The sequence below is a fragment of the Eubalaena glacialis genome, chromosome 2 (assembly GCF_028564815.1).
Source record: "Eubalaena glacialis isolate mEubGla1 chromosome 2, mEubGla1.1.hap2.+ XY, whole genome shotgun sequence".
Classification (NCBI taxonomy): domain Eukaryota; kingdom Metazoa; phylum Chordata; class Mammalia; order Artiodactyla; family Balaenidae; genus Eubalaena; species Eubalaena glacialis.
In genome coordinates, this window is record NC_083717.1 from 191,349,986 (window position 1) to 191,372,019 (window position 22,034).

At 51.6% G+C, this 22,034-nt stretch overlaps 1 non-coding gene across 1 annotated transcript; it reads left to right on the forward strand.

Moving 5' to 3' along the window:
* The first annotated feature begins 12,452 nt into the window (after positions 1 to 12,452).
* On the forward strand, positions 12,453 to 12,529 carry LOC133086090 (small nucleolar RNA SNORD112). The gene has a single exon (XR_009699870.1). It is a non-coding gene; the product is annotated as a small nucleolar RNA SNORD112 (small nucleolar RNA).
* The last annotated feature ends 9,505 nt before the right edge of the window (positions 12,530 to 22,034 follow it).

Genomic DNA, 22,034 nt, shown 5'->3' on the forward strand with positions numbered 1-22,034 from the left:
TTCGTCGGATGGGAAGGAGTGTTCTCTGAAGACTGGTAAGGTTGTGATGCGTCCGGTCAGTGACTGGGATGGCAGAGATCAGAACCTGGGGGTGGGGAGGGGGTGCGAGGAAAGGCAGTGGTTTAGGGTCTCATGAGGTCAGGGTCTCCAGGACAAATCAGATGCCCAACTTGGCAGAGCAGAGAGAAGCTGGGGAAAGCCTCCCTGGGTCCAACTTGGGGCATCCCATGGAGAGAAAAATCTGCAAACCCCTGACCTTCCCACCTACTCTCCCAGGCTTACTCTGCCTGTCTGGCCTGACCACTCCCCCGTGGCTGTAAGAAATTCACAGCCCATAAATTCTGTGGAGTTGATGGGCCCGGAGCGGCCACCGTGGCAGGCAGGCAGGCACCTGGCGGGGTGCATTAGCCGCTTCATTTCAACCCTGGCACACAGGCCTGGTCAGCCTCCCTTCCCTTCCTTGGTCACCAGAAAGTCACAGAGGTCACATCTCAGTGCCGTCCAAAGCCGCCCCTGGCAGGCTGGGCCTCCTCGCTTGTGAGGTGGGGATCTCCGGCAGAGATGCCTACTGTTTAACAAGTTCAGGGCAAGAGGAGAAAATGGGCACTTGGCTGCTATCCCATCGGTTGGCTCAGACGCCCAAAATAGCTCTTATTTCCTCTCCCAGGTTCGAGGCAGACATCGGGGGCAGGCAGAAGTAGTGATCTGGATTCTGGCTTTTCTTTTTTTTCCAGAAACGTTTATAAAACACCTACTGTGTGCCAGAGACTTGTGCATTTGTGACTTGATTCTGACTCGGAGTTTTTGCTGATTTCCTGTCTTTCACCAACTTGCAATGCAGCGTTCTCCCCAGCTCTGAGCTGTCGAGGAGACCTGCAAATCATTTGCCCACCCCTCCTAAAATCTACACTCTCCCGAGATTGCCCTTGCTGTCCGTGGGAGCTCAGGAACGTCAGACATTTGGCCTCCATTCCGCTTGTGCAAAAATCTTCGTACGCCCCTGCAATCTCTTTGCTCTAGCAGATGCCCCTTCTCTGTTGCTGGTTGGTTTCCCCGCCAACATCGGGGTATATCTAGTAGAGCTGGGATATTCAGTAAGGGGTCGGGGGTGTGGGGAGGGCATCAGATAACTTTGACATCTGAGTGACTTAGGATGGATTTTTGAAAATCTGATCATGGGTGGTTTTAGTGGGCCAAAGCTGAATTTACGGAGATGTTTTGGTTGGGGTTATTTGTACACTTCTCTGTTGGGGCAGAGCAGGTTGAGTTCTGGCTATCCAATTAATTAGCTCTACAGTTACTGCTCTTTATGCATTTAACGCTTTTTGTTGCTTCTCAGTTTTCTTTTTAGCCACCGGGCCAATCTATTAGAAAAAAAATGCCTTCCCTTGTGTAAAACTCCTCATTGGCTAAAATCCAGACTTGCCAACACGATACGAAATTCTGATCTGCTGTTTCTCAAAATTAAATACATTCTTGTTAGCATGACAGTTAAATTTGATCCTGCAGTCCCTCTGATTAAAACCTTTCGCTGTTTATTTGCTGTCTACGATATTAAATCCAAACCTGTTAGCATAAAAATTCCTGACACATAAACTCACCGAAATCATTTTCTGGCTAAAATTTAAGGCCTTAGAATAATAGAAAATTCTGATCATGTCATTCCCTCGAGGCAGAGATTACATTTTTTTAGGTAAAATCATCACCATCACCATCACCATCATCTCCATTATGAGAATATGTATATAGCACATGGCATAAATTAACTCATTTCCTCTTCATAAAAGTCCTGTTAACTGTGTATTATTGTAAAATTCCAAGTCTCTAATTGAAATACAAAATTTGACACAATAATTCATTTGCAGACTCATCTATTAGAAATAAAAATCTCAGTATGTCTCTTACAACCCTTAAACCCCTCTACTGGCTAAAATTGAAAATTTAAATTGGCTAAAATTTAAAACAAAAATCTCAGTATGTCTCTTACAACCCTTAAAATGATTTATTGGCTAAAATTTAAAATAAAAAATTTAAATTGGTTAAAATTTGAATTTTAAAATTAAAAATTTTAAATTGGCTGAAATTTAAAATATAAAATCTCAGTTGTCTCTTAAAACCCTTAAAACACTTTAGTGGCTAAAATTTTAAATTTAAAAAATTAAATTGGCTAAAATTTGAATTTTCAAATAAAAATTTAAATCGGCTAACATTTAAATTTTAGAACATAAAATCTCAGTATGTCACCTACAACCCTTAAAACCCTTTATTGGCTAAAATTTAAAACTGACTAAAATTTGAAATATAAAATCTCAGTATGTCTTTAAAAACCCTTAGAGTGCTTTACTGGCCAAAATTTAAAACCAAAAAAATTAAATCGGCTAAAATTTGAATTTTAAAATTAAAAATTTTAAATTGGCTAAAATTTAAACTATAAAATCTCAGTAGGTCTCTTACTACCCTTAAAATCCTTTATTGGCTAAAATTTACAGTTTAAAAATTTAAATTGACTAAAATGTAAAATACACAATCTCAGTATGTCTCTTAAAACCCTTAATTAGCTAAAATCTGAACACCTTAGCAAGATGATTTAAAAACTAGATTATCCCCTTCTTAATATAAAGTCTGCACTCTTGGGACTTCCCTGGCGGTCCAACGGTTAAGACTCTGCGCTCCCAATGCAGGGGACCCGGGTTTGATCGCTGGTCAGGGAACTATATCCTGCATGCCGCAGCTAGGGGCCCGCATGTCACAACTAAAAGATTCCGCACGCCCCAACTAAAGATCCTGCGTGCTACAACTAAGACCTGGCGCTTAGTTTAAATAAAAAAAAAAAAAAAAAAAAAAAAAAAAGCCGAGACTCTCAACATATTTATAAATTTGATGAGGTACCTGATTAAATCCTTCAACTTTCTCGACTTCAGCCTAAAATCTAATATCCTTGGCATGTTGTGAAAACCTGCTTTTCCTACTCCTTAACATCAAAGTTTAAACTTTTAGCAAGAGGCATAAAAGTTATCCATAACTTCTCTATTTAAAGCTTACAAAACTTTCTTTTCATTGCCTATAATATGAAGTTCCAATCACTTAGCATAAAATAAAAATTTTTATCATGTAATTTATCTGCAAACTCATGGATATAAAACCCCACATCTCACCAGGTCACTTCGTAAACTTATTATTGGCTTAATTCCAAACCTCTAAATTAGGCATGATATCAAAATTTGACCATGTCATAAAAGGTCACATTTCCTCGCAAGATGCATGAATTTGGTCTTGTAACTTCTGCTTAAAATCTTATAATGTCTCTAGTCACCTGTGAGATAGGATCTAAACTCCTTAGCATAAAATACGCATTTTACTATACGATTTCTCTGCAGACTGCTCTTATCAAACACAGAAATTTTTCTTAAAATCTCTTTAATGGCTGACATCCAAATTCCTTAGCCCGACACAAAAAAGTGATCCTGTTGTTCCTCAAAATAGTGTCCAAACTTCTTAGCATGCTGCGCAAATTCAATCATATAACCTCTGTATAAGTGTAAAGTCCTGCCCCGCCTCTCTATATTACTTGCCATAAGTGCTCCAATTCCTCAGCATAAAGCAGAGACAGTGTGCGCTTGTACCAAGGGGTGCCTCCCCTGAGCTGTCGATGTGCCTTCATTATCTGGTTCATCAAATCCAGACACCTTAGCATAAAATACATTTTACCAGCTAATTCCCCTGGAGACAAAACTCTCATCAGTCACTCCTTAAGACCCTTTACTGGCTAAAATCCAAATGCCTCTGCATGAGGGTTCAAAATTGAGATCATATCCCTCCCCCGAAAGAGATGCTTGAATGCCTTCAACTCTCACATAAAATCACATCTCCTTGGCATGTTATAAAAATCTGATCATATTATCTTTACCATAAAAATCCACTCTTGTAGCTCTGCTGAAATGTGTACATTTGATCGTGTAACTCCCCAATTTAAAACTTTTCAAGGTTTCTTCATAGCCTATAACATAAAGTCCCAACTACTCATCGTAAAATACAGCGTTTTACCATGTAATTTATCTTCGGACTGGTCTATAAAAAAATCCCCACATCTCACCCTGTCATTCTTTGAAACCCTTTATTGGCTTAAATCCAAACTTATTAGCATGATATAAAAATTTGATCTTGTCATCCCTTAAAATAAAGTTCACGCTTTCTAGCACAGTCAGTAAAGTTTGATCTTGTCACTGCACTTAAAATCTTAACAGTGTCTCTTGATTGTGGAATTATGGAATAAAAATCCAAAATCTTAGCATCAAATGTGAATTTTATTTTGTAATTTCACTGCATACTCTTTATCGAATACAACAAAACTCAGCATGTCACGCTCTTAGAACTTTTTATTGACTAAAATCAAATTCCTGGGCACGTGCAAAAATCTCATCATGTCAGAGCCTCAAAATAAATTCCACATTTCTTTGCGTATTCCCAATGTCGATCATGTAACTCCTCTGATCAAAGTCTTTCAGCCTTACTGTCAGCATCAATCAGATCTCCTTGGTGTGCTCTGAAAGTCAGACTTTGGCACCCTTCAACATGTAAAGTCCAGATGTTTTAGCATGATACTTAAATGTGTGGCTCTTACTTTTCTCTGTACAATTTTCCAATGTTTCCTCATTGCCTGTAATATAAAGTCCAAAGCCTTAAAATATATTTTATGTTTTTCTGCAGACTTACCTCCCACAAGCAAAAATCTCCCCATCACATTTCTTCAAACCCACTGGCAAGAATCCAAACTCCTTAGCATGATTATAAAAGTTTGATCCTGTCACTTCTCAAAATAAAGTCCAGATTTCTTCCCCCCAAACCCCAAATCTATTCATGAAACCACCCACTTAAAATCTTTTTAATGAATTTTCATCACTAACAAAATGTCTCCCTGTCTTAGCATGGCTCTCAAATTTAATCATGGTTTCCTCAGTTTAAAACCCTCCACATGCATGTCCATAACATACAATCCAATTGCCTGAGCGTGAAATGCAAATTGGACGAAGTGTTTGTTATACTGAAAAATCCTCACATTGCTCTTTAGTACTTAGGGTATAAAGCCTAAATTTGCACGAAACCAACATTTTGCACCATCTACGATTCTTAGCTTCGGTTTCTTATTCCTTTCACCCTTCAGTCCTCAAAGACTGGGTTTCTTACTTCTTGCCCCCCAAACACATCTGATTTCATTGTCCCAGGTCCTTTTATTTTTTTAAAACTCATCTCTCTACCTATGATTCATTAATTCATGCAGCATGTCCTGATTCTTTTTTCCGGACCAGGCATTATGCTAGATCTCCGAGATAAAGGAATGGAGGCAACCTTGAAGAACATCACCAGCAAAGAGATGAGGACCACGCCCTTGTGTTCAATACTGTGCTGGAGGTGAGCTCGGGGTCTTGGAGGGGCAGGGCTGGGGTCTCCCTGTACTCCTGGTGAGCATCCCCCTTGAGGCTCCGCTGGGCTCAGCTGCCTGCCCCTTTGCAAGAGCTTTGGGCATCATCGGAGACCCACGCACCGCTTTGGGCAACCACTGTGGGCTTCCTTCTGGCTCCTGTCCTCCACGGGCCCACCCACCACAGCCCCATGCAGCCCAGGGGCTGCCCCTGCCTCTCCTCTGGGCTCTCTGGAAGTAGCATTCTCAGTCCTACGAATGCAGCTGGATACAGGTTGAAGTCTCAAGCCTCACGAAAATTTCTTTCAGAAATGTCTACTGATTTGGAAATTCTTAACCTTACCAAAAAAAAAAAAAAAAAAAAAAAACCCTCCAAAATCCAGGATGATTTAGTGCACCTGGTTTGGGGTCTTTGGTTTGGACCCTCTTTCTTCCCCTCCCGACACTCATACCCAGACAGCCCAGCCTCACCACCTTCAGTGCCTGGAGCCTTCTCGGTCAGGTCAGCTCCTTGCTCGCCTCTGAGCAAGTGGCCCATTGGGTCAGGGCTGCCAACGTGTGTCTATGAAGGGCTGGGTGTGGGGAGCCGGGGGGGCCAGTCCCTCAGCGAATACCTCTCCCCGTCAGCTCACTTGCACAGTAAAGGAAATCTGATTTTAAAAATAGAGCTTGGAAGAGGAGACGAGAGGCTGTTTAGGAGCAGGGTTGAGCCTGGGGCGGGGGGCGGAGGTGGAGGAATTAGGGGAGAGGTTAGGACAGGGGAGGGGGGCGGAGGCCCAAGTTGCTGAGAAGGTAGGACAGCGAGAAAGAGGAGGGGTGAGGGGGGAAGGGGAAGGAGGGCTTCTCGTGTTCCCCGTTTCTGGCCTCCCAGACGCTGGCTGTCACACCTGGAGCCCCCTGGCTTTTGGGGCCGTCAGGTGGGCACCAGGGCTGTTGTCAGGTGAAGACCCCTCTCTGCCTTGCGCCGCCTCAAGGCTGTGCTCAGAACCACTTGGGTTCGAGGGACACAACCGCCGGGTCTTGGGGGCTCAGTCGTCTGGAAATGCGTGTCTTCCACTTGCTCCCTCCACTGCCCCAGTCCTGCTGGTGGCATGGCTGGAATGGAGCATCGCGATGCGGGTGGGCGCACAGGGGCACTGGGAGGGCCACAGGCTGTTGTTAGTTATTCTGTTAAACTAACGTCAAGGTCAAGTTGTGCCCTTGACAGGCTGAGGCTGGGGGTCCTTCTTGATTCCCCTGGTGTGGACCAGTGGCGTGGTCCCTCTCCGCATTCAGCTTGCTGGTTGGGAGCAGAGGAGAAGTGTGGTGGGACTTCTGAGGGTGGCTCCCCGAGGGTCCCAAGAGGAGCTGGGGTTGGGTCCCAGGTCCCAGTGGACCATGGGACCTTCAGGGGCTGCTGGCCTGACAGAGCTCAAGTTGGGGGTCCCTCCCTTCCGAGACCCTGCCTTGGCACTCAACTCCCTGACTTGTGCTAAAGACCCCTTGGGCCTTACAGATAGGAGACCCTTCTCACCTTGACCCAGAACAGCTAGTCTCTGTTACTCCCCTCTCTTCCCCTGGGGCCTGGACAGAGGTCCTTGACGGTCAGGCCCCACCGGGCCTCAGACATAACTGGGGACACTGAGTGTCTAGAAGGGGGAAACGGTGACTCAGGAAGACAGCGAGTTATGGCAGAGCTGGGGCTGTCCCCTGGGCTTCACCTCCACCTCCATCCTGGGCTAGGTGGAGGTCTCCTGGAGAGGGTCCCTGCAGCCCCTCGCCTCCCCAGGCCATCAAGGTGGAGGGCAGTGCCCCTGACCCAGCAGTGTTCCCTCTGATGCAGTGTGCCTGTCCTGCCACCGCTTGACTGGCAGCTCCGGGGGCAGCTGGATCGCTCTGCCCAGAATAACCCGGGGAGGGGGAGAGTGCCACCTGCGGGCGGGGCCGGGAGAGGGTCATGGGGAGAGTGGCCTCCTTCTTTGGGCTGCCCCAATTGGCCGGGCCAATCAGCTGGTCCTGAGGCTGCTCTTGCCTTTCAAGGCGAGTGGGCGGGGGAAGGAGCCCATACCAGCTGCCAGCCTGGGGCCCATGCTGACTTTCAGCATGCCCTTCTTCCCCTGAGCCCTCAGTTTCCCCACATCTGCAGGGAGGCTCAGGCTGGGGTCTTCTCACTTGGCTCCTGTAGTTCTGGGGTCCTGAGAGGGGCTCGAGGGGTGACCCTGGGGAGCAGGGGTGAGGGGAGGGGTTGGCTGAGCAGGTGGAAGTTAGTTCCACCAGCCACTCTTACAAACTGGGGGTTCTCGTACTAGTTCCACAGTTGGGAACACAGGCTGGGTGGTTTTTCTAGTGTTGGTTCAGGTTTGACAGCTGGGCTGGGAGGGGTCTCGGTGGACTTTTTCGTGTCTCCGGTGGGCTCCCTCTGTGCCTGGTGTGCTGTGGCTGCAGGCCTAGGAGCATGGAGTCTGGGGACATGCAGGGCAGCTTGGGCTGGAGTGGGAGGCCGAGGCTGGCCTCAGTCTCCGCATTTACACAATGGAAGGAGCACGGCCTTCCCAGGGGAGGTGGGCACAGCAAGCCCTTTATAAACTGTGAAATGCTACCAACGAGTCAGGGCCTGTTATTTTCATTAGGACTCTTACGATTATTACTTTTAGAACACCCGCTATAATTGTAATGGTCAGGCAGATTCAGACAGTGTTTTCACGCATGGTGTCAACTTTAATTTTCCCATTAACCCTGTGAGGTGATGACGCCCTGCCTTGCGAGTGAGTGAACCAGAGTCCAGAGGGTGAAGCGGCTTGCCCAGGAGCCGTAATTAGCGGTGACGAAGGCGCTCGGATCCAGGCCATTGAACAGCCCCAGCAATAAGCCGCCCGTGACTGGAGCTAGTGAGGGATGGGGGGCGGGGGGGCGGTGTAGGGTGCAGAAGGCACGTGTCCTCCAGATGGGGGTAATTAGCACTCATTTATTAAAATGGATGTTTCCCGAGTGTCTGCTCTGTGTCAGGCACGACCCTGGGCACGGGGCCCCTAATACTGACTTTGTTCCTTATGGAGTAGGCATGTTCTGGTCTCACAGCTTTAACTGGGATTCAGAGAGCTCAGTTCAGGAAGGAAGAGGCAGAGGCAGTGTTCAAAGCCAGGCTCAGGCTTTCTTCCCTCCACTGGTGGACGGAGGGGCAGGAGCCGATGCCCTGGGTGCAGTGGGCAGTGGCCATTTGGGGCCCCTGAGGACTGGAGGGGCCCCTTTCATTTCATGGCCCGACAGGAGCCCAGACCAAAGGAATGGGGACCTCAGTGTCTCCCCTCCGTCTCCCCGAAAATCTCACGCGGTCATCCCCAACTCATTTTGGCTAACGTGGTTGTGGGCAGAGGGACAGGACAGCTGGCCCAGGACCTGCTAATTATAGCCGCTCAAGTATTTGAGCAGAGCTACTGAGTCGTCCATGTCATGGTTTTTTCTTGCAGGCAAGCAAACCCTTTAACCTCTCTTCCTGAGCGCTGGCCCAGGCCCCGTTCATTGCCCAGGCCCCCCAGGGGGAGGTCAGCATGAGATCCCCACCCCAAGTCTTACCTTTGATGCAAGCGATCAGTGGCTCTGCTCCTGTCCCGTCAACTGGAACTTCGCTTCTTTCTAGAAAGTTATTGGATAAATGGGTTTCTTTAAGTATGAAAGCCTAGGTTTGGGAGGTGCATGCACTCTCCACAGTAGCAACCACGGTCCACTCCAGCCTCTGTCCTGCTTTTCCCATGGGACTATATCACGTCATGTGATACAGTCCCCCCATCGCTACGTTTGGGTGCCTCCGTGATATTTCTTGAGTACTTACTATGTGCCAGGCACTCTGTTCATTCCTTTAGTCCTCAGAATACCCTGTGAAGGTGTTAGTTTTTATCCCCATTTTGCAGAAGAGGAGCCTGAGGCCCAGAGACAAACCTCAGACCCTATGGGTCGATCTCACTTCTGTAACTGGGACTGACCCAGGCCGCACATCTCGTCGGTCTCAGGGCCCGCATGTCAACCCAGCTAAGGTCCACACTGGCGGCACTTGGGTCCTGCCTTTGCTCTGTGACTCCTGAGCTCTCGGCAAGCCCCCTGTTCTCGCTGGACCCCTGTGGTGTTTTGTTCTGCCCCTGATGTCAGTCTGCACTGGCTACTCCTTCCTTCACTCCTCCCCCTTAGCCCACAGTAGAGTAGGGCTGCCGGCAGCAAGTGAGGCCCGGGGCAGCGGCTCAGAGAGGTGGCCTGCTCCTCTGCCAGGGGACCTGGTGGGCATTTTCTCTTCTCCCCTCCCAGGTGGCGGAGAGGTGAGATGGCGGCTTTCTCCAGGAAGGGAGTAGATGCCTGGCCCAGGATCGAATAGAAAGGTCTGAAAAATGATTTTTTTTAATCCCTGATTTGTACATTTGAACAATTTGTAAACGTGTAGAGTCCTCAGGAGGGAACTAACCCAAGCCCTTTGTTCTGCAGCTGAGGCTCACTGCCCCCCGGCGGGCAGTGGGTCGGTGGGTTCCTGAGGCCAGGGTGTGGCCCAGCCCTGGCCCCCAGGATGGCACACCTGCCCAGAGGAGTATGAGGCCCTCCTAGGCTGACCTTGATGCAGACCAGGTACGTATGCCCTGCTCTGTCACACTGACAGCCTCTTTGGGCGGTAGGGCCCTCAAAGACTGGGGGTGTCACACAACCTTAAGATAGTAATATAATTAAAAATCCAGAACGACACTGTTACTCTTGTCTGTCCATTATACATCCCCCCAGGGAGGTGTTAAAAATCTCTCACTGTAATACAGAGGGATGCCTACAACTGGGGTATCTGTGATGGGGGCTTAAGGGGCCTGCTCGGGGGGCAGAGAGGGTGGGCTCCCCTGGGAGGAGGTGGGTGGCCTTGGACTGTAATTCCCCTCGCCTGCTCTGGTAGGATGGGGACAGCCATCTTCAAGTGTCGCCTTGATGCTTTTAATGAAGTAAAATATAAAATGCCTGGCACATAGTAGGTGCTCAACGTATGCAAGAATGGTTCTTATTTCAGGTGGATCTGTCCCCTAACTGTCCCTTTGAAAGCCCTTCTCATTTTTGTAGAGTCCAGAGGGGAACAGGGAGGGTTAGACAGGTCAGCGTTGGGTCCAGAGGGCCTTTTCTTGAGTCAACCCTGTCCCTTTATTGGCATCGTGGGATTTATGTAGCCTTTCTGAGGAATGAACGTCTTCAGGTGGAATTACCCCGGTCCGGAGGCAGACACAGGTAACCTGGGTACTGTATTTTATTTTTATTTATCATAAAAATCTTTTGTATCTGCAAAACTATGACGAGCATCTCAAAGCATTCACCAGGACCAAACCCTGTCCAAAATAAAACACCACGTAATAAATAGCAGAGGCTCACGTGCGGGAAAGGTGATTAAGAGCCGGCAGAGGGCTGGCTAACCTGTGCTCACATTTCTTCCGCCCAAAGTCATGGTTGGAAATAAGTGTCTGCCTGGCAGAGGGGAGAGAACTCCAGAAGGTTCTGCCTGTGTTAGCTTAGGGAGGGGGAGACATTAACCAGCTAACTAATCTGTGCAGAGGGAGGCCAGGACAAAACCTGATTTCAGGCTGCTTTGGGTTTCAAGTTGGCTTAGTTTTGTGTTCTTGGGCTCTCCGAGCCTTGATGTCTTTATCTGCGGATAAAGGGTCTTCCCAGTCGCACACTTATTAGTCCGTGCCTGCGACAGCTGGAGGGGGCCTGTGGAGCTGGGTCTGAAGCTTAGTGTGCAAGCAGGGGTTGGGGTGCCTGGGGGAGAGAAGGGGTTCTGATGGGAAGTCGGGGTGCGGTGTGCTACCCGGGACGTGAAGGGGGGCAGGCAAGGGCCTGCAAGGCTGCACCCCATTCTCAGGGAGCTGACATGTTAGCCACACACCCTGCTGGTTAGAACTGGGGCGTGGGCAATGTGACAGCTGTGGGTTCCGCCCGGCTGGGAGGCTGCCGGTGCACGTGGGCTACAGGGCTCCCCAGAGGCTCCCGTGTACCCTTCGCCCAGGACTGTCTCGTGTCACATTCTCCCGAGTCCTCATTCTAGTTAGCTAATCCCTGAGAACACGGGCCAGGGCATTAGCTTTCGGGCCTCTTAAAGACCAGAAAGGAAAGTCCTCTCCGATGGGTGCCTTGCAGACACCCGCTCCGTGGCTCTGGAGGGATTTGGGGCCTGTGGGTGGTGCAGTCACAGCCAGCAGGCACACACCTGCTGGCCTCATGTCACTGACACGCCACGCGGAGGCCCAGGGCTCCAGTTTTAGAACATAGAAAATTCAGAAAAGAATGCTCTGGGAGATACAATAAATCCCTCGTGTCTGCAGAACTTGTTTGGGGGAGATATGCCCACTCCTGATCCAGCAGTCAAAATGCTCTTCCTTTTGTATTTGTTAAAAAAAAAAGCTAAAAGCTAACAGAAACCCCACACACAAACACAGCAAAACAAAACAAAACCCACACACAAAATGTTTATTTTAGTTATGCAAGAAATGCATTGATAATTAATACACTCTTTACCGAAAATCAAACACTGCGGATAAAAGCTAAAGCCATCGTCAACTCCTTCCTCCATCCCAGTTCCCCCCCACCCCCCAATCACCACCATTTTAACTCCTGTTGTCAGAGTCAGGTGTCTGGTTCCAGATTTTTTTTTTTTCCTGTGCATTTGCATATGTGTCTAAATAGACCTCTCCAGTATATGATTCTTTTTTTTTTTTTTTTAACGGAAACTATATCACCATGTACATTTCTTTTTGCACAGCTTGTTTTTCCTCACTCAGGAATGTGCTTGGAGATCATAAAAGATAAACACCATTCCTTGTAACAACACCTTAGTAGCCTGTAATCTGGACACACCGAAGTTGAGTTAACTACCTCGCTGCTGTCAGTAAAGCTCCGGGTCCTTACCCGGTGGGGCTGGCTTGTGGAAGCAGGTGTAAGTAATTGCCAAGGTCTGGATTTGAGGAGTGGGCTCACAAGTGTTTATGACATTATTACAAATGAATATATGAATGCATAAATTAGCAAAATAAAAGCGGGACATGCCTGGACCAATGATGAGAAAGTGTTTGTGAACAAAGGATCATGATTAATCCAGTTCTGCGCAAAATACTGAGGTCCATTAAAAGACAATAGGTCTTGGCTGTTTCATTCTTTTTAAGAGCTGTTTAATATTCCGGGGTGTGTTTGCACCATTGTTGATTAGAGCTTCCTCTATTGTTGAAAATCCCAGCTGGAAGTCTGCTGGGGTAGGCCAGTGTGAGCATATAGATGCTTTGGTCAAAGTCCTAGTCATCGGGGTGGGTCACGGGTCCATGTGTGCTCATTATATTATTTAAGAAAATAAATAAGAAAGATACATAAAATAAAAGAGGTCCTGGCATAGATAAATGAGGAGAGCATGTCACGAACCGAGGTTTTAATTAATGTGATTTTGCTGAACTGACGCCTGCTAAAAAAGATCTAAGCCGTCCTGTTTTAGTTTTGTTGTTGTTGTTATTGCTAACGACCCTGCAGTGAGCATTCTTGTAGCTGAATCTGTAAACACGTCCCTGACTGTTCTTTTCGTCCAGCTTCTTAGAGGTGGGATAGCTAGATTAAATGGTTTGCAGCAAAGTTTATTTTCACTGAGTGATCTTTCTAACATGCCATTTTGACCTTGTCGCTGTCTTGCTTTAAATCCTCCATCTGACTTCCCGGAGTGTCTGGGACGTGGTCCAAGAGCCTTAGCCTGGCATGTAAGACCCTTCAGGGTCTGGCTGGAAACTCCCCAGCCTCGTGCCCCCTCCCCATGCATACACACACACACACACACACACATGCACACACACACGTGTGCTAGGCACACGGCAGCCCCTACCAGCTACCTTCTCCTCTCTGCGTGTGCCCTGCCTTTTACCCTTCAGGGCTCCGGCCAAGCCGTCCCAGCCAGCTTCTCCTCGGCGCTTAAGACAAGGCTTGAAATGTCCCCTAGGGTGAACCCAAATTTAGAGGCACCCCTGCCCCCCAACACCTCATGCTAAAGTTCAGCAAAGCATAGTCTGTGGAATCGTGATGACTCATTGACATGTTTGCCTCGTCTAGGAGAACGTTTTACGTTTTTCTCGAATTCATGAGACTGGCCACATGTTAATCACCCCCTTTCCTTTGTCCCTTTCCAGTGCCCTTGGCTCCCATGTTGCCTGGATCCGACTTCCCCTAACTGAAAACCGCCTCATATTCCCCCGGGCCCGTGGGCAGCTTCAGAGGACTGAGCCGTATGCTCGGTGGCGCTGGGTGAGTCCTCAGAACGCTGTCACACTGCAGATGCACACCCGGGGGGCCAGGCTGGCATCCCCACCGCCCCGAGCTGCTCTGTCCCACCCTCCTGGGTGCTCACGCCAGGCTCCCCCGGGCCCTGGAACCCTGTGTCCTGGGGTGCATGGGTTGGGGTGCTACGTCTCAGGGTCGGAGTGCCAATGATGGGTTTTCAGAACATAGTTATATCCTGGAAACGGTTGATTGCATCTTTTGTGACCTGCTCCTTGCCAGAGAGAAAAGGGGGTTCTGGAACATGAGAAGGAGCCGTGACGTAGCATGTGACAGCAGGGCCACCAGCTGGGGTGATGGTGATGCCCTGGGGAGAGGACAGGGTTAAGAGTGGTGCTTCTACCTTTGGGACACGGTCATGTTCTAGAAAGAGCGCAGGCTTCCGGGTAGAGGGGCCGCGATGCCAAGTCTGCATCACCCCTGGGGGCAGAGGACTTCACCTGCTTACTGGGAAGAACAGGAGCGCCAGCGTGTTCAGGGTTTTGGTCCCCTCTGTTTCCCTGGGGTTGGGGATGGGGAGGAAGCACCCCAAGAGGGCAGCCATCTCGAGCACAAACCTGGCTACAGGGCAGACATAGAGCTGTGTGTCTTTGGCAAATCTCCCAAGAATTTCTGTGCCTCGGTTTCCTGATATTAAAAGAAGGAATCATAATCGCCCACACAGAGTATTGAGCGGCTGAGTGAGACAATAGCACGATTAAATCACGCTGCACAGTAGCCGGCATGCAGTACCCAGCAAAAACGAGCAGCCTTTCCCATTTCGTCCTGTCCGAAGTCCTTAACCCTCCGTCCAGAGACACAGGCAGCTCCTTTTCAGGGCAGAGAGACCCACAGGGGAAGACACCAAGGCCAAGAGGGCAAGTGACCAGGGAGGAACTGCCCTGCTCCTCTCGCCCCAGCGCAGACACCCTGCCAAGGGAAACGCGGGCCTTTCCTCGAACCCTGGGGGGCTGGGGAAGGGGCTGCCCCCCGCCGGCTTTAATTGGGCTCTCCTAAAAAGTTTGGCGATAGTTTATTTTATTTTTTTATAAATATATATAAAATGTCAGACTGCTCTTCAGGCAGATTTTTTAGGCTCATATTTTATAGACTTTGGCAAGGGCGGTTAGGAAGAAACAGTGGTTACAGTCTCCAGAGGTTAATAATTCCTGGAAAAACTTCTGGCTAAACCTGACTTCTCCTAAATTTCACAGAAACTGCTCCCTGGGCCGGGCCCAGCCTAAATGAGGTTTCTGTGCATCGGTGCAGCCTTACCTAGTGGGAGCGTGACTTGCCTTTTACACAAAAGTGAACTTCCTCGGCCACCGAGCACAAAGACCCCTCTCTCCTGAATTTTCAGTTTATTTACTCTGGAGCGTGGGCTTGGTCAGACACACGTCTCACACCGGGGTGTTTCTCTGTGCTGTTAGTGGAGCTGTCCATGCCTCTAGCATGGAGCCCCGTCCATCCCTAATGTCCTCGTGCCTGGGTGAGGATGCCAGGCTCTGTTTGTGTCTGGGGCAAAAGGAACCATTAGTGGGAACCCCCTCTCTAGCCAGGCTGCCCCATTGCCTCTGCCCCGTTAGAGTTTTGGGCAGGTGACTTTTCAAATCCACACCAAAGCTCTTTTGAACCCTTTGCTGCTACCCCGATCAGAAACCGGTATTTGCAAAATTTCCCACGTGCGTGATTTCTTCTGCCGCATCTCCCCTCCCCCCGCCCCACCTCCATGTGATGCCGCAGAGGCTGTGACGCACTTGTAAATACTTTACCAAACATTGTCACATCGACAGTTTCAAAGCCATCTTTTAATTGATTGAAACAACAGCAACGACGGAAAACGACCAAACCTCCCCCCCCGCCGCCCCCCCCCTCACCTCCCCGAGGCTCTGAGAAAGCAAACAGTTTCTCCCAGGGCTGCTCCCAGCTCCTGAGCCGGGCGGTGGCGCAGTCTGTCTGTCTGTCCGTCTGCGGAGCCAGCCCGCACTCTCCACCTGCAGCACGATGCTGCCCCCCCTCGGCGGGTCAGAGCAGCTGTCGGGACCCCAAGGCTGGCAGACAGCGCCCGCCCAGGGAAGACTGGGCTATCAGGAGTGGGGCAGTTAGGCAGTTGTGACAAGGGTGCCATCCCTGGGTACCTGGGTGCCTTTGTCGTCTTACCCGAATCTTTCTGCCCTGTGGAGGTGCATCCCTGCCCCCAAGGCTGAGCGAGGGCAGCCTGGTCATTTCAGACAAGGAACCCGGGCTGGTCCCTCAGCCAGCCTGTCTCTCTCTCTCTCTCTTTCACACACACACACACACACACACACACACACACACACACACACACACACACATACACGTGCGCGCGCTCAGTGCCTGCACTGGGAACAAAGACAAGAAAACTCCTTTAGAAACTGCAGAACAGAGCCTCGTCTAGTGGGGGTCCCCTGATAAAGGCCCCATCCACCCAGAGTTCCTGGGAACTGAGCCCCCATGAATGGGCCTGGAGGGCCAGCGCCCGACATCAGCGTGGGCCGCATTCATCAGCATGCAGGCCCCTCGGCCCCGGCGCCGGGCGAGGGGGCTTTCACGAGTCCCCGGAGCATCCAAGTTACGGTCCAGCAGCCGGCCGAATCCGGGGCTGCGGCCCAGCCTCCAGAAAAGGGCCCTGGTTTTCCCATGACCGGGCCAGCCCCGCTACTCACCAGACCCCTCCTCCTTCTGTCCCCCCCCACTACCCCAGCCAGGAAGGCTCCCCCCAGCCCTGTGCACCAGCCTGTTGCCCCAGAGAGGACCCGGGCCAGCCTTTCTGGGCCTGGGAGCGGGGCGGGCACTTGGCCACTCCAGGTGGGCCGGCCCTTGAGATGGGGAGTTGGCCGCAGGACAGCTCCCCCCTCCCCCCTCCGGCCCCGCACTCACCCCCATTCTCCGCTCCTCTCCCTCACTGCCTCATCGACACAGAAGCGCTCCACCGGCCATCTCGGTGCCTTTGCCACTGAGCTCGGGGCAAGGGACATGGGAGAGTCTGCACATCCTTGCTCTGACCCCAGCCTGCCTTCTCCGTGGCCAGCCCTGCTCGGGACCTAGTGCTGCAGGAGCTTCTCGAAGGCCTAGACGTGCGGGCTGCCAGCCCGGGCAGGGAGCCGTGCTGCAGCCTCCTGGCCAAGTACCGGCCTGCCTCTCTCTGCTCGGATGCCTCCCGTAACAGGGAGCTCCCTCTCTCCCCAAGCAGCCCGCTCGGGGCTCGCACACTGAGCTGCTTTGCCGAGCCCTCCCTGCTTTCTGCATCTGCCTCCGCGGCTCCGACGCAGCCCCCTCGCCCCCTCTGCCCTCGGCTCTTTGCAGGCAGCAAGCTCCTTCTCAGTCCTCTCTTTTCCGTGCTCGGTAGCGAGCCCTCCATCCACCGTGGGATCAGGCTTGGGGTCCCCTGGCCCCGTCCGATCTCGGCCGTCTACACCTGTCCCGGGGCGCCTCTGCCCCTGCCCGCCCGCATCCGGGACGGAGCCCTTTGCCCTGCTGTTCTGCAGAGAGCCCAGGGGAGGGCGCGGGTCTCCCCTCCCGGGTCCAGCTGCTCTGTAGCTATCTGTTAAGCGGCTTCTGAGCCCTCTCGGTTTTTTATGGCCCCTTTGCCAGTTGCCAGGGAGAACGCTCTCTATGCAAACCCCCTGCCTTTTCCGCAGGAGCCACTGGCGGCCGGGCCGGCCCTGGTCAGCCCGCAGCGGTGGCAACGGTGGCGGCAGGCGCCCGCGGCGGGGCTGGGGGCTCCCAGGCTCCACTCCCCGCTCTCTAGCTGGGAGACCACACAATTCCCCTTTCTTTTCAGAGCCTTGGTTTTTCCTCTGTGAAGTGGAGATGAGAGGGGCTCCCACACCGGCTCGAAGGGAGGCTCAATGAGATAAGAGTAGCCCAACACACATCAGAGAGTTCATCAGTGCTCGTGGGGTAGACGGTGGGACCCGGGGAGGGACGCACGCGTGTAACAAGTGTCGCAGGAAAGAAAACAGTCTGGCCTTTGGAGACCCTGCTCCGAATACAGACAGGAACCTCACCAGGCAGAGACCCCTCTGCCGGCTCCATCGCACAAATCAAGTCAGCCAGAGGAAGCCTCTGGCCTGTGAGCTCACAGTAGATGCAGAAGGCGGCAGAAAAGACGTGCAAGCCCACATCTGCCTTTAATAGAGCAAGAATTTGCATTTATACAGCAGCACGAGGGGACCCTGGGGTAAGGCAGAAAGGAACATTTTTCCCGGCTGCTCCCTAGAAGGGTCAGCTTAGACGGGGGGGCGTCTGGGGAAGAGAAGCCCAGTGGAGTCCAGGCACCCCACAGACTGTGGGGTGCAGTCATCCTTCCGGGCACTCATTCTCCAAACCAACGCAGAGCACCTACCTTCCTGGGCCCAGACCCGAGTGGAAGGCTGGACACGGAGCAGTGCCGATCGGCTGGCTTCTTGTCCTCGAAGCTCAGTCTGGGGTGGGGGGAAAGAGACAGGGAATAAGTCACTGTAAATCAAGTGATGAAGGGGGGATGAAGCAGCTGAGATCATGGAGTCCTGTCTTCTAGGGGACAAGCCCTGAGCCGGGCTGCCTACCTAGGACTTACCCCAGCAGGAACTCTGAGCACCAGCCTCAAAAATCCCCATTTGATTGATGAAGAAACTGAGGCAGGGAAAGACAAAGTCCCATACTCACTGTCTCTCAGCTGGTGTGAGGCCGGGCTGGGACGGAACCCCAGTCCCTCCGAGGCTCCCCACCACACCCTGCTGCTGGAGACAGCTCAGCGAGGCTGTGCCGAGTGCTGGGGGGGTGTGGGTGGGCAGGGGATGGATTGATTAGTTATAAGCACCTCCCAGCGGTGCTTGAGATCCCAGCTCCTCTGTGGCCCAATCCGTTTGAAGGGCAGATTCAAAATTAGGTGGTAGCACCTATGGGCAGAGGCTTATGAAAATGGCATTATTAACCTGATGCGGAGGGGGCCCTGCCCACCTCCAGGCAGCTTGCAGATAGAGGGGGCTGGGGCTTGTTTGTGTGGACAGGGGGTTGGAGGGGAGGGAGCACATCCGGGGGGCCCACCAGGGCTGCCTCCTGGGGAGGACGAGCTTTGGCGAGGATGAGGGCCTGCTGGCTGAGAGGGGCAGCCCCCTCACTCAGGCAAATGCCCAAGCCGGAGGCCACTCTCCAGGGCAGGATCCCCTGCCCCTTCTCCGACACAGACTGGGACGATGGGCCCCCCTGCACCTCGGTTTCCCCATCCGAGTGAGATGGAGATGAAAACCATCGTCACTGCAGGGAAAGCTCCAGTCCCACACCTTCCCTCCAGCCCCCTACCATGGTGACCGTCCCCGGACACCTGTCTGCCTGTCGGAGAAGTGTTCAACAGGAGAGTTCCAGATCCGGGAGGGAGGGAGGGGAGATGTGGAAGGGAGAAAGGAGAGGGGGCTGATGTCCCCAACTCAGAGAGGCTGCTCTGCGTTGGATAGGAGTTGGGCCACTTCAGATTTGTGCCAACTCACGGTGCAGTGGAATCAGACAGTCTGAATTCTTCAGACACCAGCCAAGCGTCTGTGGCGCCCCCAAGTGCCACAAGGGGGCTGCCTGGGCCACATTTTTAAGCCCGGAAAGTGAGGAGGGGGAGACAGACAGCGGGGATCGGCGCTTTTTGCTTTTGCGGCGGCGATTTTGATTTCCATTGCGGCCCCGATGCGTGCATGCATGCGGGGGCCGGGCCCTGCCCTGGGCTGGGGGCAGCCAGGAGGGGGTGGCCCACCCTACCTTGGGGGTGACTGCAGGCTGCGCCCCTCCCTCACCGAGGGCCGAGCTGCAATGCAGCAGGCTGCCGGGAGGGTCCGGGGAGCTGTCCGGTGGGTGGCCGGCTTTCCAAAGTGGGAAAGGAAGGCTGCGGGAGGGAGCATTTCCTGGAGGGGCAGAGGGTGGAGAGGCGCCCAGGAAGCAGACTGCGCAGAGAGTCTGGCAGCTGCAGGAGGGCTGGAGAGGGGAGAGGCGGGGGACAGGGGTGAGGGGCCCCGGGGGTTTGGGGAAATTGGTGTGGACCTGGGCTCGAGCGTGAGTCAGTTTCTAGTGATGTGACTGACAGAGAAGAGGGAGGCTTAGGTGGGGCAGAGAGGGACTGAGGATGGTGAGGCCAGCTTGGCACACAGTTTTAGGACGAAAACCACCACCTCTTGTCGTCCCAGAAAGAGCCAAAAATAAATAAATAAATAAATAAAAGCATCTGACAAGCTAGACAGCTGAATCCTTCCCAGCCTGGCTGAGCTGGTCCCAGGGAAGGAGTCTTCAGGTGGCCAGCTCTGCCTTGGAGAAGGGAGGCTTCTGCAGGCCCTTTTAGAGCCAGAAGAGGTTGCATGGGGCCAGGAGGACCTGGGGAGCGGGGGAGAGGGGCCAGGGAGGGGGCAGGAGGGCCTAGGAAAGGGACCAGAAGGCCCCGGGGGAGACAGGAGGGCCTGGGAAGGGTCTGGAGGGTCTAGGGGGGAGCAGGATCGTCTGGAAGGTAGGGGCTGGGGTAGCAGTTGCGGGTCTGGCTCTGCAGTGCCCTGCCGCCTTGCGCTTTCTCCTTAATCTCCCCAACTTAGAATGGTTTCCTTCCACTGACCCAGGCCCCCTGTCTCGCCCCCTTTCCACTTTGAGGCATTTTTTGCCTTTGAATCAGCTCCCTAACACCCTCCAGGATTTAGCTTAGACCCTGGGCCCCTTTGCTCTTTGAAAAGGCTTCCCCTCTCCTACCTCCTCAGCTCCTGCACTTTATTTTTACACGACGATTTTAAAAACCTTTAATTATGAGAAATTTCAAACAACACAAAAGGAGAGAAAACGGTACATATTTTCATCACAATTTACACACTTTTCATACTGCTGCCACCATCAACTCTCAGCCCCTCTCATTCTATCCAAACCTCGTACTGTCCTTCTACTACCCCCACCTGCCCCCAGACCACTCTGAAGCAAATTCCAGACACCATACCCTTTCCTCCAGCATTCTTCAGTGTGTATCTCTAAAAAAGAAGGACTCTTTTCTGTTTTGAAAACATAACCACAATGCCATTATCACAGTTAAAAAATTAACAGCATTTTCTTAATGTCATCCAATAGCTATTCAGCGTTCAAATAGGCCCCAATTGACTCATAAATTTCCTTTACAGTTGGCTTGTTCAAGTCAGTGTCCAAATTCTTTCCTGCACTTTCAGGGGGCACTGGGATTATAGAAGGTAAATGCAGTTACAAATCCAGGGGTTTGAATATCTAGTCTCTCCTTAAGTGAGTAACTCAACCTCAGCAAACTTTAGTTTTCTCACAGAAAATGGGGCAAATTCTGGGTCTCTGCTAGGGTCATTTAGAGGATTAGAGATAATGCATATGAAGCCCCCAGCCCTGTATCTAATACATAACAGACACTCAGCAAGCTGTAGCTGCTAGGATTATCCTTTTTTTTCCTGGAGACTTCTAAAGGGGACTTGGGCTGGGGTAGGCAAATCAGAGTTGGCAATCGTCCACAAAACAAAAGGCTCCTGGCAGTCCAGGCCCCCTGAGAGATTAAGACAGTACGTGCACCACATCCCAACATGGCAGCCTGCAGTCCAGGGGGCTGGGACCTCCCAGCTGGCTCGCAACTCCGCTGCCCAACAGCAGACAGCAGCTGCCGCCACTGGGGACCCACTGGGGATCCCACAGGTTGCCAATCCACTAGATGGCACTCTCTGCTGTGCGTCCAGGAGGGACCACTACCCCAACCCGCTCTGGCCACCGCCCAGCTCTGGGTGCCACAGGGGGTTGCATGCCACTGAAACACTGCAGATAATTTCTGAAAAGCATTTCTCAATATGTCATGCAAGATACAGCAGTTTTCTCTCTGCGTAAATCCCAGCCTGATTGCAGGCGCAGAGGGAGTGAGCATCTCATGATCATCTGCTCAGGTCAGGCACTGGTATGTCCACTCTCTCTTCAAATCCTCGCCCCAGCTACATCTGATTTCCCTTTATTTTACAGATGAGAGGACTTTGAGAGGTTAGTGACTTGTCCAAGGTCAGTCAGGAAGCAGGACCCAGGGTTCCAATCCAGGTTTGTCTGTTTCCTCCGCATAATGGAAAGGCAGAAGGATGGATGTTAGGTCTGTTGGATGGATGGAAGCCTGCATCAGGATGCAGAAGTAGAGAGATGGCTGGCTGGCTGGCTGATGAAGGCTGGTGAGATGGGTGAATGAATGAAAGTGCAGAGGGTGGACGGATGGATGAATGGGAGAGAATAGTCAGTTTCTCACCAAGATCGAAGGCTCACTTGATTTGTGAAGAGAGATTTCCTCTGAGTGGAGCTTGCTGGTGAAGCTGTGCTGCCTCTGAGCATACTCACT